This window comes from Mustela putorius, unplaced genomic scaffold (assembly GCF_011764305.1).
Source record: "Mustela putorius furo isolate JIRA1106 unplaced genomic scaffold, ASM1176430v1.1 tig00000460_pilon_pilon_pilon, whole genome shotgun sequence".
Taxonomy (NCBI): domain Eukaryota; kingdom Metazoa; phylum Chordata; class Mammalia; order Carnivora; family Mustelidae; genus Mustela; species Mustela putorius.
In genome coordinates this window covers 17,741,153-17,754,262 of record NW_025421389.1, presented here as the reverse complement: position 1 = coordinate 17,754,262, position 13,110 = coordinate 17,741,153, and positions in this window count along the sequence as shown.

Genomic DNA, 13,110 nt, shown 5'->3' with positions numbered 1-13,110 from the left:
AGGAATGGTAAGAAAACCAAGGTTGTCTTTTGCCTGTTTTGTGTGCGCTACCATCCCAAATATCCTAGGTTAAGATGCTGTGGGTACCAGCGTACCGGGCCCTTTGTGAATTTCCCACATTATTCAAGAGGAGCAACATCGTCATTTGTGTCTTGAAGAGAATGACAGAGAGTCAGAAGTTATAAATATCACAATTCTTAAGGGAAGAGCGAATACTAGTGAGTTCTGTCTGCCCCATAAGCCTCCTCTTTAGGACCACCAACTCTCTCTGGTCCTGACGGGGCCATATGTGTAATTTCATGAGACAAATCCGCTTCAGTAAATCTTAGGAAAGAATGGCCCAGTGGCCCCTTTGGGCCCACAACATGGTACTAGCTACCATTTACTGAGGGCTCACAGTGTGCGCTGGGTGCTGTGCTTATGGATGTGATCCATTCAGCCTTACACCAATTCCACGCTGTAGTGATGAACGTCCCCATTGGACAGATAACAAAAATGAGTCTGAGAAAGTTTAAGTGACTCATCCAATGTCACACAGCCGATAAAGGTTGGAAGTTGGATTTCCACCCAGGCAGTCTGATCCTAAATCTGATGCTTCGAGCCATCCACTTACCACTTTGAATACCAGAGCTGAACAGCCCAGTTGCCGATGTTCAGTCCCTCAGATAATGCTTGGCTAGGGCAGAACTAACACTAGCCTAGCTACCCATTCTGCAGATGCACAGAAAGTATGTCTGTCTGCCTATTTAGGTCAAAGGGCATGAGGGATTTTTAAAGATTTTTAAAATTTATTCCAGAGAGAGAGAGTTCTTGAGCAGGGAGAGGCGCAGTGGGAAAGAGACAAGCAGATTCCTCACTGAACGCAGAGCCTGACATGGGGCTTAATCCCAAGACCCTAAAATCATGATCTGAGCTAAAATCAAGAGTCAGACACTCAACAGACTGAGCCACCCAAGCACATACTTGTTTGTTTGTTTTAAGATTTTATTTATTTGCTTGAGGGAGAAGAAGAAAGTGAGCAGAAGGAGGCGCAGAGAGAGGGGGACAAGCAGACTCTGCGCTGAGTGCAGAGCCTGACCTGATCTCACAACCCTGAGATCATGACCTGAGCAAGAATCAAGAGTTGGATGCTTAACTGAACCACCAGGTGTCTCAAGCCTGAGGCTTTCTGATCATGGGTATTGAAGGATCTGAAAGAAGAGATTTTAATCTGTTGATTAATTCCAGAGTGAGCTAAATTGACCTGCCAAGCTTCTGTTACTTCTTCAGTACCTCTATTTCTCTCTCTGAAAAATATAATCAACACGGCCAGGGCTTCTTTGAGAAATGAACTGGGTAACATAATGGGAACGCACTATGCAAACTGTAAAGTGCTTTATACAATTATCCCATATGTTGAGAAGCTTCCAAAATAGCAATTTCTTCCAATGCCCTTGCAAAGCAAATGAGACACAGCTGCTAGAAAGCTCTGCAAAGAGACAGAAATCCAGCTCTTTTAAACATTCAAGGGGGAAAACACACACCGTAAAATTACCCCAAAGATGAATTTTACAAGATCCACAGAAGTGTCATCAAGTTTTTCTATGGGTAATTCTAAAAGGGTACCAGCATTGCAAAGATCAAACAAGACAGTTCCTCCACAGAAACCTGGGGAAACACAGGGCTTGAATGACAATTGCATAATAGTTAGAAATATAAATGATACTCACGGGAGCAGAAGCGAGGAAGCCAAGTTTACTGGCTCTTCTCCATCTTTACCAAGACAAGTCTGTTGGAGGAAAAAAAAAAAAAAAAGAGAGAGAGAGAGAGAACTTGCTCTAAACTAAATGAGGATTTACAAAAAAAGAAACAAGGAAAGTAACATGGAATGAGGTGTTCATAGAATGCCTCCGAGCCTGGAGGGTGACAGGGCACTTGCCAAAGGGCAACAACAATTCAAAGAGTTGGTGGAAAGAACTCGAATACAATCAGCATTCCTGGTCATCTCAGAACAAGATGACACTGCTAAAGAAAATGTTCCACAATGAATGGGGGGGGTGGCTGGGATTTGGTGGACCTTGCTTCGGGGTGGAGAACTCAGGGATGAGTCACGGAGTGCTCAGATGAAATGGATGAAAGCTGGAGGAAGCTGAGTTAGGTCTCTGCTCTCTTCCTCTTTCTCTTCCTCTCTCTTGAGAGATTTCAGGCCTTCTGCAATCAGCCAAAGGGGGCAAGAGAGCTGGCCCTTGGGCATGAGAAACAGCCAAGCAAGCCTCACATGTGGCTTAATGTATAGAAGCCATATGCCGTATAAGCCAAGTCCTGAGATGGGGATGGGGAGGTGGGACTCTGATGTGCTCAAGAGAAAAAGCGGTGCAGACGCCTGTCTCCCCCAGGGGAAGAGCCCCTAGGTTATCAGAGAAGCAGGCTAAGCAGATTTTTTAGATTCTTCGGAGGAAAAGAAAGTCACAGTTCCTCTTAGTAAGTAATTTCTATCTTTATCAACCCTTTTGGCCATTAAGCTCTGTGCTTTAGTTAACAGCATCTTCTCCTGTTCTCAACTGTCCTCAACTGGTCTTTGCAGACATGAATGAGCATTTTCTTTTCCTACTGAAGTATAAATCTGTCATATGGTTATACATAGTTACTCTCTTACTAAACTCATGTTGGAAACCCAGGCATTTCTCCCACCCCTTCCCAGATGAGAACTTTGCATCTCCCACCTAGGTTATAGAAAGGAAAAAAAAAATTTTTTTTTGATGCTCTGGCATCATTTTTCCTATTTTAGGTGGCTAACTATAGGTAAAGCAGAGAGCTTACATTTTCACATACTAAGAAAAAAATGTTAAAGGGTTGAGAAGTGGAGAGTTGATACTTCTACATACACTTTTTTCCAAAACGCTTACATTGATTTCTTTTTTTTTTTTTTTTAAATATTTTATTTATTTATTTGAGAGAGAGACAGCGAGAGAGAGCATGAGCGAGGAGAAGGTCAGAGGGAGAAGCAGACTCCCTGTGGAGCTGGGAGCCCGATGCGGGACTCGATCCCAGGAATCCAGGATCATGACCTGAGCCGAAGGCAGTCGTCCAACCAACTGAGCCACCCAGGCGTCCCAGATTTCTTTTTTGTTCTGGAATAAATTCAAGTGTAAAATGTTATGCTGTATATATTCATTATTTAATGAATTTATTGAATTTACATAATATTCATGAACTAAATATTATATTTGTAAGTTGTTCTGCCGGCCAAACTGTTCTCCTTCATTCATAAATGGAGCTTCTCAGTATTCAAAACTGATTATCATGAATGAGGGGAGTGTTACATCTTTAGAATTCTCCCAAAAGCTGTTAAAACCAAGATACTACCATTTGGTTTCCTCCTTAAAAATAGAAAGTTATTGTTCTTGATTTTTCTTTGTTCTGAATAGAAAATCTTTAAAATTAGGTTGGGTTTTCTTTTTTGTTGTTGCTTTTTTGTTTTTTTCACTGTGGCATTCCTGTAGGAAGAGAGAGGGGTCGTTCTTTTTTTCATCAACCAGAACAATACTAGTTTGAAGCACAGCCAGGTTCTAAAGAAACTATATTATAGCTTTCAGGAATGGGAAGAGCTTTTTCTCTCATGGGGCAAAAGGTGAGATTTTTTTTCCTATTGTCTTCAAGCTCTGTTAATATCCAGGTGTAAGTCCTTTCCACATACATCTCCAGAACTGTAAGCTGAATCCCATGATAGACAGCAAAGTGAGAGGATTCCTTGATTCTGACCAAGCCAGCAATATGCACTTGAATTTGAGTTGGATTTAGATGAGCAAGCTGATGGTAGAATAGTAGTAGAAAGAAGACTGTGGACTTAGCAGTCAAATCACATCGTGATCTTGGTGAGGATTTTGCTCTTTCGTGGGCAGCTTGGTATTTTAATTCACTTGGCAATTTGCAGATTTGCCTATTGTAGCATTTCATGTCTCCCCAATTCAATTTCCTCCTCTACACAATTAGCCCAACTTACTGTGCAGGTCTATCATAAGGATCAAATACAATGTATATTTCAGATGCTTACTATCATGCCTTGCACATAATGCTCAGTGATTGTTTCTTGTGATTGGGTACTTATATGCTTCCGCGGCTAAACACCGGTCCTCAATAAAGTAATGCGGGGCTACAGGAGCCTTCTGCCACCACCTTTCCCTAAAAAATACACCACTAACTGGGAATATTCCCCTAATTTTGACAATTTATTTTACATTTGTTAAGGAACCACATCACCTTATACCTACTACATAATTTATTGGGCCCTTACCATGAATAATGTGCTGTAAGAAACACTTTACATGGGTAATCTCATTTCACTTCCCCTACAATCCTATGAGTTCAATGCTATGGTTATTCTTATTTTTTTCAAACATACTTGGTTCAGCAATGAAGAACCCCCACTAAGTATTTTTTAAACGTGTTTTATTATAATTGCAAAAGATTTATGCAATGCCGGGACGCCTGGGTGGCTCAGTTGGTTAAGCAGCTGCCTTCGGCTCAGGTCATGATCCCAGCGTCCTGGGATCGAGTCCCACATCGGGCTCCTTGCTCAGCAGGGAGCCTGCTTCTCCCTCTGCCTCTGCCTGCCATTCTGTCTGCCTGTGCTTGCTCTCTCCCCCTCTCTCTCTCTGATAAATAAATAAAATTTAAAAAAAAAAAAGATTTATGCAATGCCTTCTGAATTGAGTTTTGTAAATTTTGTTCAAGCAAAGCAGTAAGATATAATTTCAATCCTTCAGAAAGTGTTTTATATATATATATATATATATTTTTTTTTTACCCCAGAGAGGAAACATAATTTAGATTAAAGGGTCTAATACCTCTCTCTTTTTAATCATATGTGTCCTTCCTATCTCTGATTAAGTTTAAGACCTTATCTTATATAAGTATGGCCAAAACTCCTATTAATATCTGTTTAAGAACTGCAGCCAATGTCTTCCAAGTGCCAAATGGTAACTGATAAGATGGTAGAGGTCAGCCATCTTGTTGAAATGAAGAGCAAGAGATCACTGTAGAATTCCCACGGAAATCACTCCACGCACATCCACCATCAAAAAAAATATTATGGACATTTATGCACAATGAACTGTCAAATAAAAAATGTTCTATATGAACACCCCTAATTTTGAACAATTTTGAAGATTAATGAGACAATGAAAAATGCCTGCTTGATACTGAGACAGTTAGAAAAGAAGGGTTCCCTCATAGAACAGACATTACATTTCTATTTTCAAGTCTCGGTCAGTTCAGTTCATTTAGGAAAACTCCTAAAATGAAACATTTATTGCATACTTCTTATATTGTGTTTGGCTTTGTTTTATTTTTTGAATAAATATTTGTAGAAGCATATATTTGGGCTTTATTTTCTTTTGAATAATTTTCTTACTTCTTGGGAGAAAACTGAGGCAGTGGAAAGGGATTTTGCATAGGGTCTCAACACTCCACCTTCCTCTCCCACCAGCATTAGTGTCCCTCAACATCCCCAATCCTGTCGATGAAAGTATCTGATTTCTCTCTGAGACCAAATCTTCTGCTTGGATACTAGATTTATGGCCATTTGCCAGCCCAACAAAATTGCTCAAGGAATTCTTCCTGTATTTCCTGAAACATTAATCTGTCCCTGTCTACTGGATCATTTCCAGCAGTGCGCCATATTGTTATTTCTCCCAACTCCAAACCAACACAAACACCACCACCACAACTGAACCCTCAGCTTGACCTCACTTTCTCCACCTGTTTCTGCTCCATTTCTCTGCTTCCCTTAGCAGGAACTTCAAGAGCCAACTTTCCTCACTATTTCCCCAATTCTTCTTCTAGCATTGTCTTTTAAACCAGGCTTTAACCATTACCGCTGTACCAGATATGTTCTCATTAAGGTCACTGATAATCTCTAGTTGTGAAATTCAGTGGTAGGTTTTCAATCTTCCTCTTACTCGATGGATTATCAGCATTCGACAGACACTATTTTTCATTCTCCTCTACTTGATACACTTCCTTCTTTTGGTTTTTAGAACATTATACCCCCTACTTTTCCTCCTACTTTGATGGCCATTCTGTCTCCATCTCTCCTCGTGACTCCTTTTTTGATCTCTTAATGCTGGAGACCCCCAAGCTTCAGTCCTGGCCTTCACTATTTTATCCATACCCATTCACTGATAATCTCATTGAGCCTCACAGCTTTTAATACCAACATGCTGACAACTCCATCTGTAGCCCAGATGTACCCAGTATATTCTCACAAGCCCCACATACACATGATCAACAACCATTTTGACTTGGCACACTCACTACATCCAAAACCCAAATCCCAGTATTCCCTGAAGGCCTGTTTTTTTGCAGCCTTTTACATCTCAATTGATAGCAATTTCATCTTTCTTGTCCCTTAGGCCAAAACCTTGATTACTTTCTCTCTAACACTCCATATCCAATCTGTCACAAAGTCCTGCTGAACTCTACTTTCAGAAATATATGCAGAATTGAACTACGCATCACCTCTACTGACCAATCCATGGCTCAAGCCACATTATTTCTGCTTGGGTTACTGGCATTGTCTCATTCTCTTCGTGTCTATCCTTGCCTTGCTCAGTCTATTCTAAATACAACATTCAGACAGATCCTTCATTGAAAGTCAATACCTCGCAGTGATTCCCATTTCACTCAGATGAAAGCCAATGTCTTTTCCAGTGACCTACAAAGCCTTGCTTATATGGTCTTGACTTTGCTTCTGTTACCTCTCAGATATACTACTACTTTCCCTTCACACATTTTGCTTCAGCCCCACTGGCTTCTTTGCTATTCTGTAAGTATGTCAGGCAAGCTTCTGCCTTTTGGCCTTTGAATCGGCAATTCTCTTTGTCTGTCACACAGTTACCCAGATATATATACGTGCTTGTAGTGTTACCTGGAGGACCTTTGCTCAAGTGTACACACAGCCCTCTCCTGATAGCCCCTGAAGTCCTAAACCTCGCTGCCCTGCTTTCATTTCCTCTTTTCCATAGGGTCTACCACCAGAAATATAATGTATTGGTTTATGTATTATGTTTACTATCTGTCTGTCTCTGCTAGACTGTAGGCTCTGCAAGGGCAGAAATCTGTAGGTGATCTTGGTCATGCCTGTTCCTAGGCATCCAGAATAGTGGTTGGCATATAGTCAGTCAATGGGTGTTAAATTGCACTGAACTGAATTGAATGAAATAGGCTCTAGGAAAATAATCTGAATTGATGACATTATGCCTGTCTGAAATAAGTACATGACTTAAAATCACTTGATAGAGGATTATTGGCTAGTATCTAATTAGATCATAAAGCAAGAGGCAAGAACACTGGGATAACATGGTCCATTTGTTGGGAAAGAATATGGAACCAAAAATGACAATATGGGGGAAAATGCAGACAAATTTTCCCTCTTTTGCTTTTGAAGATTCAGGCAGTATTTTCAGATGACTCAAGAAGAAGTTTGGAAAAGACCACAACAGTGGGTTCTACAAAATCATGAAGGGGCTGAATATTCAACATGAAACAACAACAACAAGACAATTCTGGGTTTCTTTCACCAATATTTATAGTAGTTCTATATAGACACTCTGACCTATCGATGTCTGCCTGTGGTTTGTGCTACTGATGGTTATCTAGGTCCCATTTTATGAAAGTAGTCTCAGAGAAGAGCAGTGGTCCAAGGAATATTTATTTTTACCAGTCTCGACAATCTTCAGGTAGCACAGTGTTCTCAGCACATGGTCCCTGGACCTTCAGCATCAGCACCACCTGGGAGCTTGTTAGAATTGCAAACTGTGGAAACCCACCCCACCCCAGCCCTACTTATTTAGAAATTTGAGAGACACATCCTGTTATCTGTGATTTAATAAGTCCTCCAGGAGGTTAGGTGTGCCTAGATGGCTCAGTTGGTTAAGTGTCCAACTCTTGGTTTTGGCTCAGGTCATGATCTCAGGGTCATGAGACGGAGCTCTGGGTCAGGCACAACAGTCAGCAAGGAGTCTGCTTAAGATTCTTTCCCCCTCTTCTCCCTCATCCTCTGCTCCTCCCCTGCTCACTCGTGCTCTTTCTTTCACTAAAATAAATAAAATCCCTTAAAAAGAAAAAATAAGTCCTCCAAGTAATGATGATGCCTACTCAAGTTTGAGAACCACTGAGAAAACGACATGAGATAAATCATCAGAATTGTTCCTTTATAAGTTGATGATGACTCCCCCAGTAAAAGAACATTAGAATACAGATCTCTTTCATTGATAAATGCAATAAATTCCTAGGTCATCCAGCACCCAACAATGAGTCAGTGGACTTTCCTCTTGCACTAACCTTTATGAAATACTCTTTCTGGGCATTCTGCCTCGGATTAATGAGAAAGTAGTAGGCTGCTCACATATTCCAGAAACCAGATTTAATGATTTCACAATGCTCTGAGCCACTGGATTCCTGGCTCTTCCTATTAAGATTTATGAACTCAAATTATAGCAAGCCACATCTCAGCATATCTTCAAGTTGACAATTCCATTCCAACAATAAAGATGATCCAAGCAGATTGTGAATTAAGGAAAAAAAAAGATTTGGAGGGTTGTAGGGATTTATCCAAAAGTGACATACTCATTTAAAATACTGATCCCCAAGTAAGTCACCAAGAACCCTTTGGTTTGAGTATACACACAAGGGCCATCAGTTTGTAAGTTATTTACTTAAGCATTAAACTCCATCTGGTCTGTGAAGTTTAACACAAATATTGTGTAAGGCCCAATTTCCTGGAACTCTCACATTCCCATTGGTCTTTCAAAAGTAGACAGAAATCCCATTTTATAGAGTATGTAATAAGCTCAGTGACCTATCTGAGGACATACTGTTATGGACAAAGTCTAGACTGAGTTTCGGATTTCGGTTAAGAACTATGGATAAAGTGCCTGCTCTGTGCCACGACATGGATTAGGAGATGGGGATACAAATATTTCTGACACAGGTCCTCCCTTTGAAGAGCTCAATATGAAAGGCCTTGTCTCCCTGATCATATAATACTCACCTTTGTAAGTTCTAGAAAAGTCAATGAAATACGTGGTAAAGATGGCTGATTTTAGCATATGCACACACACACACACACACACACACACATAACCTGTAGAAGCAGCAAGTTTTTCATCACAAAGTGTCCCAAGGTCCTCGCACTGATCACGCAACACTCAGCTGAGGCACCATGAGACATCTTGGTGATGAAGAGCTTAAAAGTGCCCTGTCACATCTTGTTAATACTTCATACCCAGAACAAAAGGCGGAGATGCCACATGAAAAAAATGATAAGCTTGCAGAAAGGAAGTGAAAACTGGAGATCATGGTCGGTCAGAGAAGACTAAAAGGTCTCTATGAACAAATCACATTCTGCAATTAAAAAAATCATGATGTTCAGATGTTCCAGACAAAGACCTGTTAGAGTAGATATGCACTCTTTCCATTTTCTCTTCATTTTCTGAGTATGAGGTTAAGTTTGAGGGTCTATATTGTTTAAAACCCTAGCACCTCTGCTTTGATAAATAAACACTCAGACTAAGTCGATAAACTCACGTGATTTGGAGACCGAAGCTCAGACCTCCATTTTGCCACTTTCTATGTCTACAACTAAAAGCAAGATTTGGGGATCGAGGGAAAAAGATTGTGGGGGGGGGGGTAGCGCTGAGCAAATAAGAGAACCTTAGACAGAGTTTCTTGAGAAAGTTAAAGCTTTTTCATAAAGAAGCTTTATAAACCTGAGGCCATATTAATCTATTCAGTTGACATTTTATTTAAGCACCTATAATGAATTTTGAGTGGCAATAGGTCCTAGGGTACCCTAGTGAATATAACAAAGTGTTTGGTGTTTTTTATTCTATTATTAGAATATCTGGGGAACACCCTCAGAAGAGTAACCTCAAATGACCTGATGTATGCAAAAACCGGACTTAAGGGAGCTTTTCAAATGAATTTGCTTGATTAGAAAAATAAAAGGACTAAGGGATAAGCTCTAATAACTTTTTTAAAAAGTTTACAATGTCACTTTAAGATGAACTTAGGTCAGCCAATATGAAAGCAAAAAAAAGAAGAGTGAGCTTCAAGTTATATAGAAGGAAAGAAAAATGGTTTGGGGGAAAGATTAGGAAGAAAGAACTTTTTACAAAACAGTAGGGCTGGTGATGGAATTCTTCTGCTATTCTGCTAAAGGTATTTGGAAAGTGAGTAGCTAATTCTCTCTCAATGGGTTTAAAGAAACAAATGCAAGTGGGGTGTAGCACAGTCATTTTCCTGAAGTTCCCCTTCTAGAATTCTGTGAATGGTAACTAGGTGGATTAAAAGACTTTTCTTCTTTATCCCTTATTTGGCTGATAAGTCTCGTTCCAGATTTGGAAACTCATAGGCATTGCTATGAAATGTATCATAGACCATGACTAACTATGAAAAGGACAAGTGTGTAAATTGCCTTACCAGTGAAAAATCCTCTGCCTGTCCTCCTTCTTTTTCTGAGACAAAAATTCAGTTTTTTCTCTCTGATTCATATCCTGAGGAAATCAGATCACAAGATGGCTATGTTCAATAAAAAATATCTCCAACCCCTACACTTTGAGAATGTAAGCTCTTTTTAATCCAGATGTTCATGATCCTTCCAAGAAAGCCTTTTCTTCAGAAGAACTTGGTGCCATTTCAGATGGCTAAGAGTCAGAACGTCATTCACATGAGAAAGTTGCACAATAATTTCCTTTATCTTCTAATAGGTCTAGAGAGTGTCTGCCAATGGCGGCCCACTGGTGTTGGGTATACTAGGCACGTTTCTAAAGTAACAGTTGACAGTAATTGAATTCTTACTAGGTATGGAGTCTCATTCTAAGTTTCACATGCATTTTTTCATTGAATCCATTTAATTCAAACTACTTCAGGAGAGAAATCCTATGACAGACCCTGCTTCACAGATAGGGAAATGAGCCTTAAAGAGGTTAACTTGCTCAAAATGATGGTGCAATGCAGAGATGAGATTCAAACCCAGACCTGTAGGACACCAGAACATAAACTAGTGATTACTCGCATCATGTATTCCTTGAAAAAGATATAGTATCTCCATTATGTAAAAGAAAATGGAACCTCAGGGTGCCTGGTTGGCTCAAGTGATAAAGTATCCAACTCTTGGTTTCGGCTCAGGTCATGATCTCAGGGTTGTGAGATCGAGCCCTGTGTCAGTCTCCACACTCAGCGCAGAGTCTGCTTGAGATTCTTTCCCCCCCTCCCTTACCCTCCCCTCCCCCACTCTTCCCCTTGTTCACATGCTGTTTGTCTCTCTCTCTCTTTAAAATAAATAACTAAAATCTTTAAGGGAAAAAAACAGAAAATGGAATCTCAAAGAAGATAAGTAACTTGGTAAAGAACACACATACTTCTTTGGTCTGGGACTAGACTCAGGTCAGTTGGACTCCAACATCCACGTTCTAGATATATAGACATTAAACCCACATTCACTCCATGCAAAGTATTCTTAAACCCATTCAAATACATAAGTGTCAACTCTGTACAGAGCACTGCACGTGAGATTTTGAAGACAATATGAAAGATTTAAATATATTGTCCCTACCTCTGATCAACTTTAAATTCTAGCTGGCAGAAAAGATACACAGATGAATGGAATGAGGTCAGCTCCAAAGTCCTGTGTCATCATAGGTAAAATCACGTCCTATGAACTGAATAAATCTGAAGAGATGCAGGGGAAATCAGTGATAAGAGAAGAAAGCTAGCATAAAAACCTCTGAGAGGATGAATAAAACAAAACATGTGTTGAGGGGAGTGAATCCCACTGTCTAGTATCTTCCTGTTTTGTGGGTAGGAAAAAAAGGATGCTTTGGAGAGGTTACGGAAAGAAAACAAGGTCTTAGCACTTTTTAGAAACAGTTTTTTAAAGATACGGCTCACGGGACACTTGTGTGGCTCGGTTGTTAGACTCAGGTCATGTTGGCTCAGGTCATGATCCCAGGGTCTTAGGATGGAGTTCCACATCAGGCTCCCTGCTCAGTGGGGAGCCTGCTTCTCCCTCTACCTGCTGATCCTCCTGCTCGTGCTCTCCCCCCGCCCATCAAATAAATAAAGAAAATCTTTAAAAAAATAAATAAAGATTTAAAAAATAAAGATACCACTCACAGTCACAGAGCAACGGACAGACTGAAGGAGAGGAAATGATTTTTCTGTGATTATGGCTAAAACTACTGGCTATTACTCTGTCTCTGGCGAGTAGGTTTCTATTGGGTCCCATCTAATACAAACTATAATAGTTACCAAATCACACCCAGACTCATTCTTTACAAAGGAAAGAAATAGAGCAGAGAGGAGGAAGAAGCAGCATCAACCTCAACATTTTCAATGGATTTTCCATGAGCGCTATCCAATCTAATGGAAAAGAAGAAAAACTTTTTTTTTTTTTTCCTGAATTAAACTTGGAAATGGGGCTTTATTGGATAAATGGACTAGAAGACCGCTTATTGTAGCCTCCCTTCCTGGAAACCTCTAATTTAATAAAGAATGGGATATTTAAGAGAACCATTGGGATTGAAACTTCTCTAAGAACAGCATTTTCCAAACTGTACTGTGGAGGAACAAGAGGTACTCAAGAAGCTAATGAGTATTACTAAGTAAAACAATCTTATAGCTAAATAACTCTGGGAAAGCAGAGTTCAACTTTTTTTGCAGCCTTTGGTATGTTAATATGCATTTTGTATCTCCAGTGGGGATATAGTCAAAATTTCTCAACTTGTTTGACTGAAGAACTACCTTGTTATTTGGTGGAACTTGAGTTAACATCTCATAGACCTAGTGTTCCAAGGAAGGAGCCAGGTTCTCCTTCCTCAGGTAAGTTTTAGAAAGGCAGCCATCACAAGAGTGAGGTCCAGGTAGATCAAACCCTGGGTGCAGAGAGAGGACTACCAACTCGCCATGTCTTCAAACCCGTGAGTCTCCACATCCAGGTTCTGTGTGCTATTCACAGAATGAGAATGAGTGACAAATCTCCAACGCCTTATCCCATGCTTCTCAGGGTGGCCTTCACAGAAACATAGTAAAGCATTAGAGTCATCCTCTCCAGTAAGGATCAGCTCAGAG